Source organism: Oryctolagus cuniculus, chromosome 21 (assembly GCF_964237555.1).
Source record: "Oryctolagus cuniculus chromosome 21, mOryCun1.1, whole genome shotgun sequence".
Taxonomy (NCBI): Eukaryota; Metazoa; Chordata; class Mammalia; order Lagomorpha; family Leporidae; genus Oryctolagus; species Oryctolagus cuniculus.
The window spans coordinates 5,508,250-5,527,279 of NC_091452.1; positions in this window are offsets into that span (position 1 = coordinate 5,508,250).

Sequence of the window (19,030 nt, forward strand, 5' to 3'; positions counted from 1 at the left end):
TTAGTTCTCAAGAAGAAACCCACCCAGGACGGCAGTGGTTGTCCAGTGTCCAGGGCAGGGCCCATCTGCTGTGCTCAATCCGCGCTCTGGCCTCGGCCCGTCCTGAGGACGGTTTGGGTCAGCTCAGAAGGAAGTCAGAACGCTGGTCCAGACAGCGCATCCGAAAGCTGCGCACGCCGACCGCGGGTCCTGCCCCTTCCTCGCCCTTTCTTTCACTCATTCTTTTTTCCCATCCGTCTTTCTGCTTATTCGACAACAGCTCAGTACACCCTGGGGCTCTGCTGGCCCCGGAGTCGGCCTGACCGGCTGGGAATCTCCGGGATCCTGGGCCGAAGGAAGGCGACGGCCGCAGGTGTTTCGCTCCAGGGAGGAGGAGCCGATGCCGCGCAAGCCGGGACCAGGCTCTGGCGCCGAGGTCAGCAGGCTGTCCTGCAAGGGGCCGCAGAGCCTCCCCGAGCCGCATCAGCTCTGCCCGCTGTGGCGAGACAGCAGCCACAGGCAGTGCGGAGACAAATGCACAGGCCGTGAGCCGATAAAGCTTTATTTAAAATAAACAGAGGGGCCGGCGCCGCGGCTCACTAGGCTAATCCTCCGCCTTGCGGCGCCGGCACACCAGGTTCTAGTCCCGGTCGGGGCGCCGGATTCTGTCCCGGCTGCCCCTCTTCCAGGCCAGCTCTCTGCTGTGGCCCGGGAGTGCAGTGGAGGATGGCCCAAGTGCTTGGGCCCTGCACCCCATGGGAGACCAGGAGAAGTACCTGGCTGCTGCCACCGGATCAGCGTGGTGCGCCGGCCGCAGCGGCCATTGGAGGGTGAACCAACGGCAAAGGAAGACCTTTCTCTCTGTCTCTCTCTCACTGTCCACTCTGCCTGTCAAAAATAAATAAATAAATAAATAAATAAATAAAAATAAAATAAACAGAGGGAGGGGACGCTGATCTCCGAAGAATACAGCAAAAATATTATACAGAGTCGGGCTTGGACAGAGGGGCGAGGGCCAAGGGGAACCAGGAAGAAACGGGACTGGGGTCACGCCTGGGGGGGCCCTAGCCGCCATGTCGAAGCTTCTGGGGCTCCCAGGAGGGGCACTGGGCGGCGGGGCTGCAGGGGACGCCTGAGTCCCAGTCCCAGCTCCGCTCCGGATTCCAGCTTCCTGCTAACGTGCACCCTGGGAGGTTCCAGCCCCCACGTGGAGACCTGGGTTGGATTCCTGACTCCTGGCTTAGGCCTGGCCAACCTCTGGCTGTGGCAGGCATTTGGGGGGTGAACCAGGAGATGGAAGACCTCTGTCTCCCTGCCCTTCAAATAAAATAAGTAATCGTTTTTTTTAATTCTGGGGTTTTGATTCCCAAAGCAATGGACAACCAGTGAAGGCTGTTAAAGAGTTAAAACAGAAATTTGGAAAAGATTTTTTCGGAACTAGGACGCTGAAGGACCCATTTTCTCAGAAGACATTGATTGGGACGGCAGCGCTAGGGGGCGTGTCTCGGGGGTCTTGTGAGCCAGGGAACAAGGTCCCAGAAAAACAGTCTCAGTACCTTTCCAAGACACTAAAACGCTGTCCACACCCGGAAGCGCTAACCCGGAAGCTGCTCCGGGAGCGCCTCTAGCTGTTCCAGGCCGGCTCTCCACAGGGATCCCCGGCATCTCACTTTGCTCACCGTGCAATGCGAGTATTCTTGCGGAGGACTTGGCTCCAGCGGTTTTTAAACCATTCTCTTCCTCGGTGCTACTTTTTCCATTGTCTAGGCAGCTACAGAGATTGTGGGGAGGAAGGAGGTCCTTCGTGACCCAACGCGACCTTCCCAGCCAAGCGGATTTACATATTCATGGCCCCGGGCAGCTGTCACAAGAAAACCTGCAGAAACCAGCCCTGCGCCTGTGGGTGCCTTTCTGGAGCTTGCCCTTGGCTAGACAGCTTGCATTGTTAATGCGCAGGAGAAAGCTTTTACTAAACCGCAGGAGAAGGACGTGGGTCAGTGTGTGCCCGGTGGATGGGGAACGTGAGCTCAATTTGCAGGGATTCATTAAGCGATTTTCTAGAAGAAACAAGGTGACTCTGACCCCCTCGTCAAGAGGGAAAGGGGCTCCAGGAATCACAAGGCCACTGCTCAGGCTCTGACCAAATCAAAAGACAGACAGAGTGGCTCTTGGGGCCGGCGCTGTGGTGTAGAGGGCAAAGCCGCCGCCTGCAGTGTTGGCATCCCATATGGGCGCCGGTTCAAGTCCTGGCTGCTCCACTCTCTGCTATGTCCTGGGAAAGCAGTAGAAGATGGCCCAAGTGCTTGGGCCCCTGCACCCACGTGGGAGACCTGGAAGGAGCTCCTGGCTCCTGGCTTCGGATCAGCACAGCTCCGGCCATTGTGGCCAACTGGGGAGTGAACCAGCGGATAGAAGACCTCTCTCTCTCTCTCTCTCTCTCTCTCTCTCTCTCTCTCTCTCATTCTCTCTGCCTCTCAGTAACTCTGCTTTCAAATAAATAAATAAATCCTTAAAAAAAACTTGTTTTCCAGATCTTGCCCACGTTTTCGGTGGCCTCACCCACACCTTCCACGCCTGCCTCACGTCACTGGCAGCTTCTGATGATTTATGGAGCAACTGAGACTCCAGGGCCCCGGGCTCTGGGAACTGAGGGAAGCCGGCTGCAACCCACGCACGCGAGGTTCTTCAAAACGTTCACGGAAATTGTGTGTCACAGAAAGATCGCAGAAAAATTTGCGCAACAAAGTCAACACATCTCCAAATTCCACGGAGTTCCTGAAGTTCTCGCGTATGTCAATGATACCACAATGTTGGAATCAAGTAAACGTTTTAAAAGCTAAGTCACGAAATGACCGTGCAGTCTTGGCATACAATAGTAGCTACATTAAAGCAGGAAACAAAAAGAAATGCACCCGGAGTCAACGTTCGGGGCTGACGCTGGGGTGATGGCACGGACGGAGGCGGCGCTGTGCGGGGCTGTGACTGTGCATGCCCCTCTAAAGTAGTTACCCGGGGCGGGCATCGCAGTTACAACGCTGCTGGGGACGCCCACATCCCGCCCCAGAGTGCCTGGGCTCGATTCCAGCTCCGCGCCCGGTTCTAGCTTCCTGCTAAGTCTGGGAACAGCCAAGCGAGGGCTCAAGCCCGTGGGTGCCGGTCCCATGTGGGAGACCCAGGAGGAGTTCCTGGCTCCTGGCCTCAGTCCCAGCTGTTGCAGGCATGTAGGGAGCAAACCAGAAGACAGGGGGTTCTGTGTCTCTCTCCCTGCCTCCTAGTAATTTTTTTAAATAAGTGAAATATAAAATGATTATGTTTGACGTTTGCCCTAATGAAAAGGTGGCCCCCCAGTTTGGTTCCTGGTCGGTCCAGCCCAGCCTCTGTGGTTATTTGGGGAGTGAACCTCTTTCTGTCTCTCCCTCTATTGTCAAATAAATCTTTAGAAATTAAAATAATAAGCTTATCTTTTAATTCTATTTTTGTCCCACAAGCTTTTTGAAGCACCCTCGTACAAAGCCAACAACTGAGGACGCCACAGCGAACGGCCATCCCCGGCTGCGGCCACCTCCGACAGGAGCCTGGGGTGACCGCGGGTGCGGGAATGAGCGAGGGGTCGGGACGAAGGCATTTGCGCCACAGTGCAGGGTGCAGGTCGGCAGCATCCGGTGTGAGCGTCTGCATAGCCCGGCTTGGGGTGGGGGACGATCCTGTGCCTGGGCGTCCCAGGCCCTGGGCTCCCGCTGCCCACGCCCTCCCCACGCCGTGCCCCGGCTTCCTCGTGTGTCGCAGCCCATCAGGAACCCGGTGCCGCTGTCGCTTTCTGTGTTTGCAGCCTCCAGCCAGAGCGCTGCCCCCCACAGGACAGAAGTGACCTCCCAGAGAACCGGAGGGGTTTGCAAGATCCACTGCGCTCCCCGGATAAGCCAAGGGTGGTGCCCGCAGCGGGCGCTCTCGGGGCTGGACTTTTCCACTCGGGCACGCGAGGCCGGGGCTGGACCTGGAGCAGCCTCGGCTGGCACGCCGGGGCTCCGAGTGCTCTCCTGTTTCAGAGTGACCCAAAACAGACTGAGCCACACCGGAGCCGGCCCCGGCCTGAAATCCAACCTGGAGCAGCCTCCGGTCGGGCTCCCATGAAAGGGGGCAGGAGAGAGCAGGGCAAACAGACGACGCCTCCCTCGTCTGGCCCACAAACCCCAAAGGCTTGCTTGTCTGAGTCCCAGGCCAGCGGCCAGCAGAAGGCACAGGGACTGTCCCCAGTGCCAGGCGACAGGAGAAGGACGGGGCTTAGATTGTGAGGAGCGGGAAGCAGAAGGGCTGGGGACTCTCCTGTCCCTGCCCAGGCCCCCCGCCACCACTGGACATGGTGCCCAGGCCCCCCCGCCACCACTGGACATGGTGCCCAGGCCCCCTGCCACCACTGGACATGGTGCCCTGGAGCCACTGGCTACCGCTGGACACGGTGCCCAGGCCCCCCCGCCACCAGTGGACACGGCACCCAGGCCCCCCCTACTGCTGGACACGGCGCCCAGGCCCCACCAGCCACCACTGGACACAGCACCCTGGAACCACCGGCCACCACTGGACACAGCACCCTGGAACCACCGGCCACCACTGGACATGGCACCCTGGAACCACCGGCCACCACTGGACACAGCATCCTGGAACCACCGGCCACCACTGGACACAGCACCCTGGAACCACCGGCCACCACTGGACATGGCACCCTGGAACCACCGGCCACCACTGGACACGGCACCCTGGAACCACCGGCCACCACTGGACACAGCACCCTGGAACCACCGGCCACCACTGGACACAGCACCCTGGAACCACCGGCCACCACTGGACACGGCACCCTGGAACTGCTGGCCACCACTGGACACAGCACCCTGGAACCACCGGCCACCACTGGACACGGCACCCTGGAACCACCGGCCACCACTGGACATGGCGCCCAGGCCCTCCGCAAGGTGCGGCCTCCCTGCGGCCTCCTTTCCAACCCCAGCCTGAAGAGCAGAGCCAGTGAGCAGAGCACGCTCGCTTGTGTCTTTCGTTTCCATTCCTCTGGAACTGGGGCGGCCGTGCCCTTGACCTTGACCTTCGAGGTCTTCCACAGCTCGGCCCCGGGGCCGACACATGCCCAGCCTCACGCCATGGCGCCTTTGGCGCGAGCACCCGCGTTTCCCCCCACCAGCTCCAGCTTCCCCCCTGCAGCAGAGGGCCTCGCTCTCCCAGCTCCCCCCCACACCTGTGAGCTGCACCCCTCCCGGCCCCTCACCCTGTGTCCTTTGTGTCGCTCCCCGTTTTCGTGGAGGAACGACACAGGACCCTGCGCTATTCTTTTGTCTGCTCGGCCCTCCCCGGGTTGGCTACCGTCCCTCCCACCTCCGTGGAAGGGCGGTTCCCCCTGCCACTTTCCCCACTTCCGCGGGGGAGCGGCACACCGCCGGCCGGCTCTCTCGGGGGCTGCTCAGGTGTTCCTTCAGATAGATGTTCCCTTAGATGTTCCTGGTGCATGCCGTCTCTCTCCTCCTTTATAGTCCTCCTCCGCCAATCCCAACTCTGCTACCCACACGCCGAGTACGCTGCTCTCCCCCAATCAGGAGCAGGTCCTGCTGCTTATTGGTTGAACTGGAGGCAGCTGCGTAGAAGCTGTTTCCTCCTCTCCCAGCGCCATATTGTGGGAGAGCAGATGCATAGAATAAGTCTTAATTCCAGTAACTTAGTCTAGTCCGAGTTGCTCCTCACACTTTGTCCTGAGACAGCTCGGCTGCCAGGCCTGGTGGTGTAGGTTCTTTCTCTCCTCGTGTCCTCCAAGGTCAGTGCCCGCCCAGGCCTTCAGGCTTCTCGATGCCCCAAGGAGCCCCCTCCATCGCTTCTCCCTCCCAGATTTCCCCTCCACGGGTCAGAATCGCCGAGCGTCTGTGGGGGCAGCGGGGGCGCCCCGAGCCCGGTCTCCCCGCCCCCCGCCCCCCCAACCCCAAGCACACCACCGTGCAGCAGTGGTCCTTGCCAGGCTGCCCGCTGCCCTCACAGGCCCTGGAGAGCACCTGCCTGCACAGCAGAGGACACGGGCGCCAAGGGGAAGGAGGGCTTGTCCCACACCACACCCGTGTCCGGGGACAGTCAGGCCTGGCCCGGCTCTGACCACAGAAGCTGAATGTGACCGCGGGTGCTGTTGAAACGTCCCCAGTAGGCCACGTATGAACAAGAAAGAGCTGACATTGGCTTAATAAACAGGGGTCGCCTAGCCTGATAGATCCAGCATCTCCCCACTGCCCAGCAGCTTCGGTCCCACCGGTGGCGCCCACCCACAGGCGCAGAGCTGTTTCCCGGCACACCGCACCCCCTTACGGGTCACCCCTGGACACCGCTCACCCCCGACGTCTCTGTGACTTCTAGAAACTCCCGGCTGGTCTCCGTGCCCATCCACCTTCCAAAGCCTTTCTTTCCAGATTCCCGGGTTGTCTGCGGCCACCCTGCCCTGGGCGGGGAAAGAAACAGGGTTCCCTGAAGCGTTGTTCAGCTGAAGTACGAACTCGGCCCACAATTCGCCTGCACACTCCCACGGCAACGCGCGCGCAGGCGCACTTGGGCTCTCATAAAGACTTTCTCCTCCTCGCTTCGCCTCTCCTGGGCCTGGGCTCCCACAGAGGCCAGCCGGTCCAGGCAGCCGTCCTGCCGCCCCAGCGCAGACACTGGGCCTGTGGTCGGGTCCTGAGCCTCGTCTCCCAGCGGCCCGCTGTCCGCCCTTGTCCATCCGGCCTGCTCTGTGCTTCTTCAGAAGGAAGAGAACTGCAAGCCGATTCCCTCTCTACAGCTGCAAGTCCCACGAGGCTTGACCTAGGATAAGCCGCGTGGCCCGTCTGTCTCCTCTTCTGCTCTTTCGGAAGCTCTGTGAAGCCAGGATGGGCGGGTGGGTGGACAGACGGACGCATGGGAGGAAGGCAGAGAGGGAGGGAGGGAGGGAGGGAGAACGGATGACAGTGACAGGGTGGGAGGGGTGGATGGATGGATAGGTGGGTGGGTGGACAGACGGATGATAGGGTGGGTGGATGGATGGGGGGGTGGATGGATGGGGGGTGGATGAGGGGGTGGATTGAAGAAGGAAGAAAGAAAGGCAAGAGCTGAGGGCAGCTTATGCCCCTTCCATGAGCGCCTTGGATGGGTCAGGCCTGGGCCTCCTGGTCAGCTGCCCAAGTCTCCTTTAAAGTTGTGGCCACATGGGCCTGGCGCCGCGGTGCAGTGGGTTAATCATCCACCTGTGGCGCCGGCATCCCATATGGGCACTGGTTCTAATCCAGGCTGCTCCTCTTCCGATCCAGCTCTCTGCTGTGGCCTGGGAAAGCAGTAGAAGATGGCCCAAGTGCTTGGACCCCTGCACCCACATGGGAGACCTGGAAAAAGCTCCTGGCTCCTGGCTTCTGATTGGCACAGCTCAGGCCCTTGTGGCCATTTGGGGAGTGAACCAGTGGAAGGAAGACCTTTCTCTCTGTCTCTGCCTCTCATTGTCTATAACTCTACCTCAAACAAATAAAGAAAATCTTTAATAAATAAATAAAGAGTCATGGCCACTGATAGATGCCAAAGGGGCAGAAGCTGTGTCCCCTCCATGGAGACACTGTGTCCTCTCTGGGGAACTCAGAAACTCAACCTCTGTTCCCCCCAATGCAGAAAAATGAATTCCACCCCCCCCACCCCCCCGCTCTGCAGCCAATCCCACACTGCCAACCACGCAGGCCCAAATGCCTGGGCTCGGCGACATTAGGGTCTGCTTTCTGCGCTCCTGCAGGGCCCAGGGCTCTTTGCAAAGCAGCAGCGCACAGTTACCCACGGCGCAGGAGGCCTGCGTGAGGACACGTGCAGCCAGCCAGGACAGCCACCCTGCCTCCGCCTGCATCGCGCTCGGAGCTCTGCCCCAGGAGCGAGCCGGGCCCACTTCGGTGTCGCCTCCTCTCGCAGAGACCATGGCCGTGAGGACGTGAGGGCACGTCAGGGTGAGGGACCCCGTTCTCCAAACGCTGCTCCCCACGGGAGCACCAGGCCCCAAGATGACCCCGAAATGGGGGCTTGGAGAAAAGACGGGCCCCCCCCACCCCCGCCTGTCCAGAGGAAGACAAATCTAAGATCCGTGTGCTCGGAGCAGGGTGAGGACCCTGCACGTGGGACAAACAGCCGGGAACAGGAGAGTGTGGGAAGGGAAGCAGGCAGGCCTACAGCGGCCACAGCGGTCACGCGCATCCCCTGGACCTGGTGGCGGGCGTGGCTGTGTGAGGCCCAACCCAGGGGAAGCTGAGCCGAGGGCACTGGTTTGCAACCTCCTGTGCAGGCTGCGATGGTGGCCAGGTCAAAGGTTTTTGGTGTTTTTTTTTTTTTTTTTTTTTTTTTTTTTAAGGTGAAGGGCTTGTAGTTGCCAGAGAAGGAGAGAAGGAAGGGGAGAGGAGGGAGGAGGAGGGATTAGGGAGACGGAGCCCAAGAGGAGGGCAGCAAGGGACAGGGGAGGGGGAGGGCAAGGCCAGCTCAAGGCAGGGTGCCCCCATGCAGGGGTGCACCGGGCAGGCCCACTCCAGCGAGGCCCCCCTGCCCCGCTGCACAGGCTTCTTTTCATTGGCTTATTCTAGACCCACCCCCTGGGGACAAAACCCCTTCTGAGGCCTGCCTTGCTCGGAGAAAACTGAAAATGAGGAGTGGTGCCTCGCCGCCAGGCCGGACGGCGTCCTTCCTGCCAACGCGCACCACGTGCAGGGGGAAGCTGCCCGGGCCCCCCCGGCGGCTCCTCCGGCCCGGCTTTGCAGTCACAAACAAGGCGGCTTCCAAATTCTGCGGCCCAAGGTGAACCGTGCGCGCGTTCTGGGCAGGAACCGGCTCCATCCGACTTCAGAAGGACGCGGGCCGCGGTGACCAGGAGCTGCTGCCGTGAGCGGCCGAAGATTTATTCCCGAGCCCCGTTTCTCATTTAAAGGAACGCTGCGCCCGGGGAGACGCATAGCTTCCCGACAGCGTGGAACGGAACGAGGCCGCAGGATCCAGCCTCGGCTCTCAGATCAGATCCGCAAGGTAAATAAAGCATAAATCCCCGTTACAACGCGATGCCGGCTAAACGCCTTTGACAGCTCGGAATTTCCCATGGAAACGCTTCCAGCTGTGACCCCCGGCGCGGCTGCAGGGGTCTACGTCTGTTTAGAGGAAGCTCAAACGCGACACGTGGCCCGACAGTGAGTCCTCCCCCCTCCTGGGGCCTCCGCCTCTCCCCTGCACAGGATCGGACAGAAGCAGCCCGGTTCAAAAATCACTGACAAGAAGTGGGAAACCCGGAGACCCCCTGGGCCTCCCCTCACCACTTTCCATCCGCTGGGAGCCGAGGGGAGGTCTGGTGAGAGGATGGGGGCTGGGGGCAGAATGGGAGCCTGCAGGACGGCTGGGCCCGCAGCCTGTTTGTGTCAATAAAGCTTTATTGGCACACGGTCATGCCCACACGTTGACAGGCCGTCCGTGGCCCGCAGTGTACGGCTGGGACAGAGACCATAGCGGCCTGGACACCAAAGCTGTCTGCAGCTGACTAGAAGACCTGCCTGCGAGGAGCCCAGGCCATGGTTCTGCGGCCGGCAGAGGGACACGGGCAGCTGTGCAGCCGCCTGGCAGGGAGCACGAGGGGCGGCAAGTGCCGTGACACCGACTGCCCTGTCTGTGCCCTGCCACGATCAGCCTGGCATTGCTGGCGAGCTCCCGGCTCTGTGGCTCGGCAGACCGGGCACAGGGCGGCTGGGCCCTGGGCTCAGGATGAGACTGACAGCCCGGTCATCCGAAGCGTGGCCCCCATCCACGGTCATGCGGCTGTGTCCTTGTCACACGGCCCCTCTGTCTCCAAGCCAGTCCTTCTCGGAGGCCGTCACCTCTGGGCTCTGACCGCCTTCACCTTGGCGCTCTAGACCCAGAAGCCACCCTGTGAGCCGGTCCCGCCCACGCGGACAGCGTTGGGCTGAGTAACGGGGGCAGGGGCGTGCCCGCAGGGGCGGAGTCTTGGAGCACCTGGCACCTCTGCCTGATCCCCCGGCTTCCCCACCCCACACAGCACCAAGTCTGGAGACAACCAGCAAAGCTTAGCGCTTGGAGGCAGGAGGCCACCCCGGAGCTGGGGCCTCTGGGAAAAGGGGCGGGGCACCAGGGCGCGAGGTGCCCAGCCAGCACCAGCGGTCGTCTCCACGGCCGAGGGTCCCACGCGTGTGGACCCCACCGTGCTGATGCTGTCTCACGCTGGCACGGAGGACTCGGCCTGAGGATCCTGGCTCCCCCTTTCCTTAGCGCGCACCTTCCTGCAGCCCCAAAGCGCTCTCCCTCTTCACCTCGCCCAGCCGAGCCAGGCCTCCTGCAGGCCCCGCCGGGCCCCTGCTCCCGCAGCCGAGCCTGCTACACCCAGCGCCAACAAACCCCGTCCGGCAGTGGGCGCTGAGAGCAGGGAGGGAAGTCAAAGTGAGACTGTGCCCGGGGGACACGAGGGCCACCCCTCAGAGGCAGCCGGGCAGAGGCCGTGGCTGGGTGTCAGCTCCCGCACCGGAAGCCAGATCCGGCCCCACGCCTTCGTCTGCCCGCCCCTCTTTCCAGAATGGAAAGAATGTTTGTCCCCACGTCCTGCCTGCCGGGGGACCTGAGGGATGTGACGAGACCACCAGGGGTCCGTGGGGATGGGTTTGTGGCATTGAGTGCCCAGCAATGAGCCGGCCAAGGTGCCTGGGGAAGGCGAGGCTTGTAGGTCACCTCCCACGTGGCAGCGCGGTGCCCAGGGGTGTCAGGGGCGTCCCCGCTTCTCTCCCGCCCTCCTCGGAGTCACGCCTGCTGCACCCGTTCTCCTGTCTTAGAGGCAGCTCCGAGGAGATGTCCCATCATGGAGGCAGACAGCGAGAGGATGGGGAAGGAAAACCAGCCGCACAGGCCCCCAGACGCAGTGATTTGGCCCCTGGCTCTGCGGGAGCCAGAGTGGAAGCCAGAATCTGACTGGCCACCTGGCGCGACCCAGAGTGTCCCCAAGCCAGGACGAGCCCACCGCTCAGGCTCGCACAAGAAGACGCCAGGGCCGGCGGCCCCCAATCATCTGCAAAGCGGGGCACGGGGGCTGCTCCCCCAGCGAGCCCCGCCCCCTCGCTCCCAGGTCAATCCAGTCACTCCCCCCACCCCGGGTGCCTGGCGCTCTGCTGCACGGCCCCCCTGACAGGGCTACACATCGGCATCTCAAGGACAGAGCTCGGGAAACCAGGGGAAGCCATCACCGCCTCACCCCTTCTAGAAAAAGCCGCCGACCCCTGGCCGCGTCCTTCATGTCGGCTCTCAGCCCAGCACAGAGGTCGTGAGCCGGGGAATCTCACACCCTGGCAGGTGCCATAAATAGAACCGCGTGTGAGCCGGCGTGGGGGTCGACCTTGACTTCTGACAAGTACAGACGCCTTCCCGCCAAGCCTCAGCTCCACGGCTGGGGGTGGGGGAGGGGAGGGGGTGCCCATCCACAGAGCCCAGCTGACCTCCACACAGGGAGTCCCGGGCGTGGCCACCCTGGGCTCAGCACCTGCCAAAGGGAACCTTGGCTCGCCTGGGTGCACCTGTGGCCGCGCTGGGCGCACCTGTGCTGTCACGCAGCTCTGCCTGACTACAAGACACCAGGGGGGAAAGGCTCGGTTAGGGCCAGCGCCTGCAGTGCCGGCACCTGGTACCCTCGGATCCGAACCAGCTCCCTGCCAAGACGCCTGGCGAGGCAGTGGATAGCGAGGGGCCCGAGCACCTGGGAGACCGGGACGGAATTCCAGGCCCAGCCCCTGCCGCTGCGGCCATCTGGGGAGTGACCCAGGGGGTGGAAGACCTCTCTCTCTCTCTCTCTCTCCCTCCCTTTCAATTAAAAAGTCTTCTGTGCTTTGTATTCCTCAGGCGCACGTCTGAATGGCAGCAGCTTGTGTGAACTTCTCTCTGTGCAGCAGCACACTCTGCCCGGGCCGCACACACCTGGGGGCAGAAGGTGGTGGGGGGGTGGGCAGACGGCTTAGCCTCGCTCTGCCCCTCCCTCCCTGCTCTCAGAGGGGCCGCTGTGAGCGGTGTTTGATGACACACAGCAGTCACGAGTGCGCCCCCTGGAGTCTGGTTTTAATGTGCATTTCTTTGAGCCCAGCTCTGGCAGGGTCTTCCGCGTGCCCAGGGTGGCTGGGTGGTCCACGGCCCGGCTGTTTCCTTGGCACCTCCCTCCCTTTCCCAGAGCTCACCCATGTGCACCGTGACACCCCCACCGGGAGCTGACCCTTGCTCTGCTGGGCAGGCTGCAGGCCCTGGGGGCACGGGGTACCCCGGGGGTACAGAGACACTCGCCCGGAACCTGTCGCCCGCAGGGAGGGGAGAGAGAAAGGCCTTGGCTCTGGGGCTTGGGGAGGCACGGCTGTTCGTCGGCACAGTCACATCCGGGCGGCCAGGCACCCTGGAGAAACACTGCCCCAGCCAGGTTCCGACCAGCACCTTGGGGGTGCTGCTCCGGTCAATGCCCCTGCTCCAGTCAATGCCCAGAGACGCGGCTCCGCAGGAGCCCAGCCCATGTCCACGGTGGCTCCCGTGTGGCGCCCCGGCCAGAGTGCCCTCATCTTCCCGACGCCCGGAAGGTCTTCGTTGATTGCACGCAGGATGTCCCCAAGCAGACCCTCGGGCACGCAGGGGTCCCCCATCTGCCGGAATGTTTGCAACCACGGAAGCCCCCGAAGGCTGACGCTCCAGCCAGGAAAGCACAGGGGGTCCCTGGCAGTCCCGGCGCCCGCGTCCCACAGAGCAGCGCCCGGGCTCGAAGCGCAGCCCGGCTCCTCGCCCCAGCTCCCAGGCGATTCAGACTCCGGGAGGCAGCTCAGGTCCTTGGGTCCATGACTGAGCTGCAGCTCCTGGCTTTGGCCTGGCCCAGCCCTGGCTGTAGTGGGCACCTGGGGAGTGAGCCAGGTGGAATCTCCCCTCTCTCTTTCTCACCCTGACGGCCTTGCCCCCGGCTCTTGATTGGCGCTTCACGACTAAGTCGGCAGGTGCAAATCAGACCAAACCTCTCGGAGGCGCCTGATGCGCCCCGACGCCTCCCCTCGCTCTGCCCCACTCGCAGAGGGCAAGCAGCTGGCGTCTTTCTTTACTGAGCCAAGGAAAGCCAATGGCAGTCACAGCCACCGGCCTCAGCCCGAGCCACGGATTTCCACGGCAGCCACTGAAAGCTGAGGGCTTCTTTCCCAAGTCCTTCTCTCGGACCACCCTGAGGCCACTTCTGACTCTCAAAATAATCCCAGTGGTTTGTAAGAGATTTCCACGGGCTGAGAACCCCACCGCTGGCTTCTGCACCTTCCTTCCGCCTCCTTCCACAATCCATCCTCCCCCCACCCCCACTCTTTACTCCCGGCTAATGGGAAAGACATTTAAAAACAGGACAGTGTGTTGCAGTAGACTTCTTGATTCTGAAAAATCAGAGGTGCATTTTAAAGGAAGAGGACTTGTGGGGAGGCGGGGAGCCCATGTTCCTGGGGTGTTGCGCTTGGCTGCCCCCTGGTGGACGCTCTCAGTAGCGACAAAGCCGCATCCCGGGAGAGAGGGAGACGAGGAGGGGAGCAGAGGGAGGTGCAGGGAGGAGGAGGAGGAGGAGGAAGAGGGGCCCAGCACCCCGGCTGTGGCTTTAAGACACCCAGCGTGTGGGGTTCGGTTGGGGCAGCCACAGGGACCACTGCTGCCCCAGAGCGCTGCAGGGCGTGCTCGGCTGGAGAGGTTGCCTGCGCATCTCCCACCCCACCCCCAGGTTCCCAGAGGGCAGCAGGAACTCTCGCAGGATCTGCCTCCAGGGCTCCTCTCTGGTCTCCCGCAGCCAGCGGCCCGTGCACCGAGGCTGAGCCTGCGGAGAACCTTCCCCGGGAGTTGCAAACGGTCAGCTGCTGCCACGGCACGACAAGAGAGCCACCAAATCCGCGGGAAACGCAGAGGCCGGCCTACTTTGGTGCAAAGCATTTGGCAAATCCGTGCATCGCTCTCTCGTAACGTGCCATGTCCAAGAACATTTTGAAGACCGCTCCTGCTCCGTGGGGACGCGGCCAGCTGGGAAGGGGCGCCCCCCAGCAACGCTCGTCCCGGTTTCATTCTGGTTCCCCCGAGGCTCGGCTGACACCGCGGGACAGAGAACCGTCCCTCTCCGGCCAGCCCTGCTGGTTTCATTCCTGTTCCCTTCCTGGTCTCCCAGGGCCCCAGCCCCCTGGTGAGCAGTCCCGTGGGCGGATGTGTTTCCCAGACGGGAGAAGATGGCTGCACCCGGCACGGCCCACAGCCAGGGCCCCGTCGCCCACGGAGCTGATTCTCTGAAGACAGAAGCTGCTTCCCAGATTTATACGCCCTCGCTCGCTCTAACATCTGAGGGTTACACACAAAGCACTGAGATTTTAGAAACTGGGCGGGGGCTGGCGCTGTAGCGGGTAAACCCGCCACCTGCTGTGCCAGTTGCCGGCCTCCCATAAAGGCACCAATTTCAGTCCCAGCTGCTCCACTTCCGATCCAGCTCTGCTATGGCCTGGGAAAGCAGCGGAAGATGTCGCAGGTGCTTGGGCCCCTGCACCTGCGTGGGAGACCAGGAGGAGGTTCCTGGCTTCCATCTGGACCAGCTCTGGCTGTTGCGGCCATTTGGGGAGTGAACCAGCAGATGGAAGACCCCCACCCCACCCTGTAACTCTGCAGTGTGAAGTCAGGAGCCAGGAGCTCCATCCAGGTCTCCCACATGGGTGGCAGGGGCCGAAGCGCCTGAGCCGGTGCCAGGTACACACCCTACCTCCAGGTACATCAGCAGGAGCAGATGGGAGCCCACACAGCCAGGGCGCAAACCCGGCACGGGGGCAGGAACCGGGTGCCCAAGCCGTGGCTCAACGCTGCACACCGAGGCGTCCACACCAGGCGTTCAGAGTCAGCGGCATGGCCGACTCACCCTCACCCACGCCACCGAGGAGCAGGCTCAAGGCCGCGCTGCAGCTTGCTGGGCCCCGGGCACGGCTTGCCTGTGTCCCCCGAGGGCTCGTGGTCCCCACTGCTGATGGTGACAGGTGTGGGGACCTTCCAGGTCCACCGAGTGGGAGATCTCTGGGGGGCCCTGAGGCACGACACAGACGCTCCCCCTAGATGGCGCTGGCCTGTCAGTCACAGGGAACTCCCGCCCCTCCAGCAGACCCCAGGCCCTCCCACCTGCACGTGTCGGTGACACGAGGGAGACCCCAGCCCCACAGACCCCTGTGATGTTGCCGACTCCTCCCTGTCCCCCTGGGGCTCAGAAGAATCCCCAGGGAGGGAAAGAGGCCACATCTTGGCACCCAGGGTGGGGATCCGGTGAGGCTTCTCCAACAGCTGGGCTCACGTCACCGCGAAGTTCAGTAGTCGGGGAGACACTGGGGGAGACCTTAAAGGGCTTTCTGGGAAAACATCTGGCCCAAAACGCTCAATCATTTGAGGCCAGCAAGCGCCCCCTTGTGGCTGCAGGCTGACAGTGTGGCCTGGCCAACAAAATGGCTGACTGTGGGGCGGCCGGAGCCCGGGACGGCTGAACTTGGAAGGCCTGAGGCTCCTGGCCTGGCGGCAGGTGGTACCACCTCCCAAGGCCAAATCCGGATGTCGCTGGCCACGTCCCATCCGCCAGTCCCGGGGCCTCCCCTACCACCGTTCTCTCCAGCCTGCCCCCAGCTGCACAGCACGTGGGACACCTTTGCAGAGGGCCCTGCAGGGGTGCAGCGTCTGGATGGGGGGTGGGGAGACAGCCAGGCTCGGGCTCAGGGTCCGCTGGGCCTGGCGAGGCGGGCGCCCCGTCAGCCTCTGTCTCACCGTTTGCACATCTGTACAGGGGGCACGCTGCACCTGCTCGGGGAGTCGTGGCGAGTGAGTGCCAGAGCTGTATCTTGGCCGCCCGCACCTCGGCACTCTGGGCTGATCCCAGCGCCCTGACCTCATGGCGACATGCTGCAGGCTGCAGCCACGCTGAGGGGCCCGCTGGTCCCCAACCACACGTGGCCACCAGCCGTTCTCAAAGTGGGGTCCCCAAGCCACAGCATCATTGCCACCCCGCCCCCCTAAAATGTATTAGAGACGCAAACTCTTTCCTCCGCGACCCTCAGAGCTCTCCCACAGAAGCCGCTGGGTCTGTCCCGGGAAGTGCGAGGGGCCGTGGGGCAGCTGCAGGTTCCTGCGGGCGCTGGTTTGCCGGCCCCCAGCACTGCACTCACTGAGCGCTCCGGCTGGTTCCTGAGTCCCACAGCCACGGTGACAGTCGCGGGATGGGGCTGGGAGTCCCCTATGCCGCAGCCTCGGGGCGGGACGGAGCAGGAAGCCCACGGGGAGTTTCTGATGCCCGGCTGAGGTCGCCCTGCCTCTTCCTCTCCCGCTCTCCTCGGCGGCACCTGCACAGCCAGCCCAGCTGAGACGGGGGATCTGTGGACTCGGGCGCCTGGGGCTCTTAGCTGGAAAGAATGGCCCTGGCTGTCAGGGAGCACCTGCTGGGAGCGCTGCCGCTTGGGGCCCTGGCAAGGGGTCTCCTTTTCCGCCCACGGCACAGGCGAGGCGATGGCTTTGTCGCTTCATGGTGTACGCAGCTGACCTCGGCTCCCATCATGCATCTCTCCAAGGAGACCGTCTCTCGCAAACGCGCCTTTCGTTTTTTGTAGCGACTTCGTCTCCTGCGGAATTGAAGTCTCACTGGAACGACGCGTTCTATCTTCCCTCTTACGCCAGTGACGGTGAAGGCACCAAGCCAGCACTGGCCTGGTTGGTAGAACTCGATAGGCATTTACCAAGCTTGCAAGCAGCTGCGTCGGGGTAAATGCACTTGGGTTGTCAGGTTCGGTGTGCCACAGGCTGGACCGCGGGGCCACGGAGTTCCGTGACACCTGTGGTGGCGATGGGACGGCACTTGTCGTGAGCCGGAAAATGTTTCATGGGTGAGGAGACATCTTTGAAAATGAATTCAGGGGTCGGCGTAGTGCGTCGTTAGGCTAAGCCTCTGCCTGCGGCACCGGCATCCCATGTGGGCACCAGTTCAAGTCCTGGCTGCTCCTCTTCCCTTCCAGGTCTCTGTTATGGCCTGGGAGGGCCGTGGGACGGCCCAGGTACTTGGCCTCTGCACCTGTGTGGAGACCCAGGTGACGCTCCTGGCCCCTGGCTTCAGATCGGCGCAGCTCCGGGCTGCTGAGGCCATTTGGGGAGTGAACCAGCGGGTGGAAGACCTCTGTCTACAGCTCTGCTTCTCCAGTCAATAAATCTTCAAAGTGAATTCAAAGGGCAAGTGCGGGGTGGCAGTTTTTCTCCCAAAGAACCAACCAAATAAAAACGTTTGGGGAGATGTGCAAGGTTGCCATGGAAAATCCCCAGGAAGCCACCGAGCCCCCGCCCCGGGCCATGGCGACGAGAGGGTGCATCTCCCTCATCACCCCCTGCCTCATTCCAAAGCCCAGTGACTCCAATCAACTTGCGCTCCCCAAGGGGCCGGGGGCTCCACCGCCGCCTGTGAGTCGCGGGCCCGGGACACCGCCAGGTGCCCTGCCCGCCAGTCAAATGCATCCCCAGGGCCGAGGGTGGGGGCCGCTGATTGAAAACAGATCGGCCTGCTACCTCCACAGCTACAGGAGTCTCAGTGAGAAGCGAGGGCTCGGGGTGCCTCTGTAAAAGGAAAACACCTCTCGCGGCATCACGGCCTTCAGACCTACTGGGTGCTGGGTGCCAGGGCGTGCAGACCCACTGTGTGCTGAATATGAGGGTGTGCAGACCCACTGTGTGCTGAGTGCCAGGACATGCAGACCCGCTGTGTGCACAAAGTGTCACAGTTGCAGACCTACTGGGTGCTGGGTGCCAGGGCGTGCAGACCCACTGTGTGCTGAGTGCCAGGGCGTGCAGACCCGCTGTGTGCTGAGTGCCAGGACATGCAGACCCGCTGTGTGCACCAAGTGTCACAGTTGCAGACCTACTGGGTGCTGGGTGCCAGGGCGTGCAGACCCACTGTGTGCTGAGTGCCAGGGCGTGCAGACCCGCTGTGTGCTGAGTGCCAGGACATGCAGACCCGCTGTGTGCACCAAGTGTCACAGTTGCAGACCTACTGGGTGCTGGGTGCCAGGGCGTGCAGACCCACTGTGTGCTGAGTGCCAGGACATGCAGACCCGCTGTGTGCACCAAGTGTCACAGTTGCAGACCTACTGGGTGCTGTGTGCCAGGGCATGCAGACCCACTGTGTGCTGAATGCCAGGACATGCAGACTCGCTGTGTGCACCAAGTGTCACAGTTGTAGACCTACTGGGTGCTGGGTGCCAGGGTGTGCAGACCCACTGTGTGCTGAATATGAGGGTGTGCAGAAGCTGAAGTTCTGATGCGGAGGACAAGCCACACAGCTCCCTTGCCAGTGGCTCTGGGAGAGCGGCCTGTGGTGGTCACCATCTTCCCAGGGGCTGTCGGGGACCTGGGCCCGAGCTTTGTGGAGATGCACAAGCTGCCAGGAAGTGACCCCACGTCCCGCTGTGGCTGGGGACACCCACTCTGCCCCCTTGTGCCCTGTGATTGGACGCTCGGGGCCCTCAGATGGGGCTTCGCGGGTTTGACTTTCCTCTGTCAAAGCGATTGATTGACAGATACCACTCTACTCGCGGAGGACAGAAGCGCTCTGTGGACTCATCCAGCTGGGTCCCTTGGTGAGCTCAGCCCTTGAACTGTGTGGTCAGTGCGTGCTGCTCTTGAACCTGGACAGCGGGGTCCTGGCCCGGCCCCATGCTTTAGAGGTGCCCACTCGGACCCTCAGAGGCCCCAGGGTTGAGCCAGCTTGGAGCCAGCCCCACTGCCCGCCCCGAGCTTCCTTCTCAGGCGACAGCCTGGTCCCCACGTGCACCCTCCCTGGCCAGGGCGTCTGCAAGGTGGCCTGCACGGACGGCCAGAGCTCAGGCTGGAGGCTGGGGCTGCCGCGCAGGCAGGCGGGGACGGGCCAAGTCAGGCCAAGGTCGCACAGGTCCCTCCTGTGCCACGTGGTCCCAGGCGAGCTCCGGGAGTCGTCGGATCTCTGGGCCAC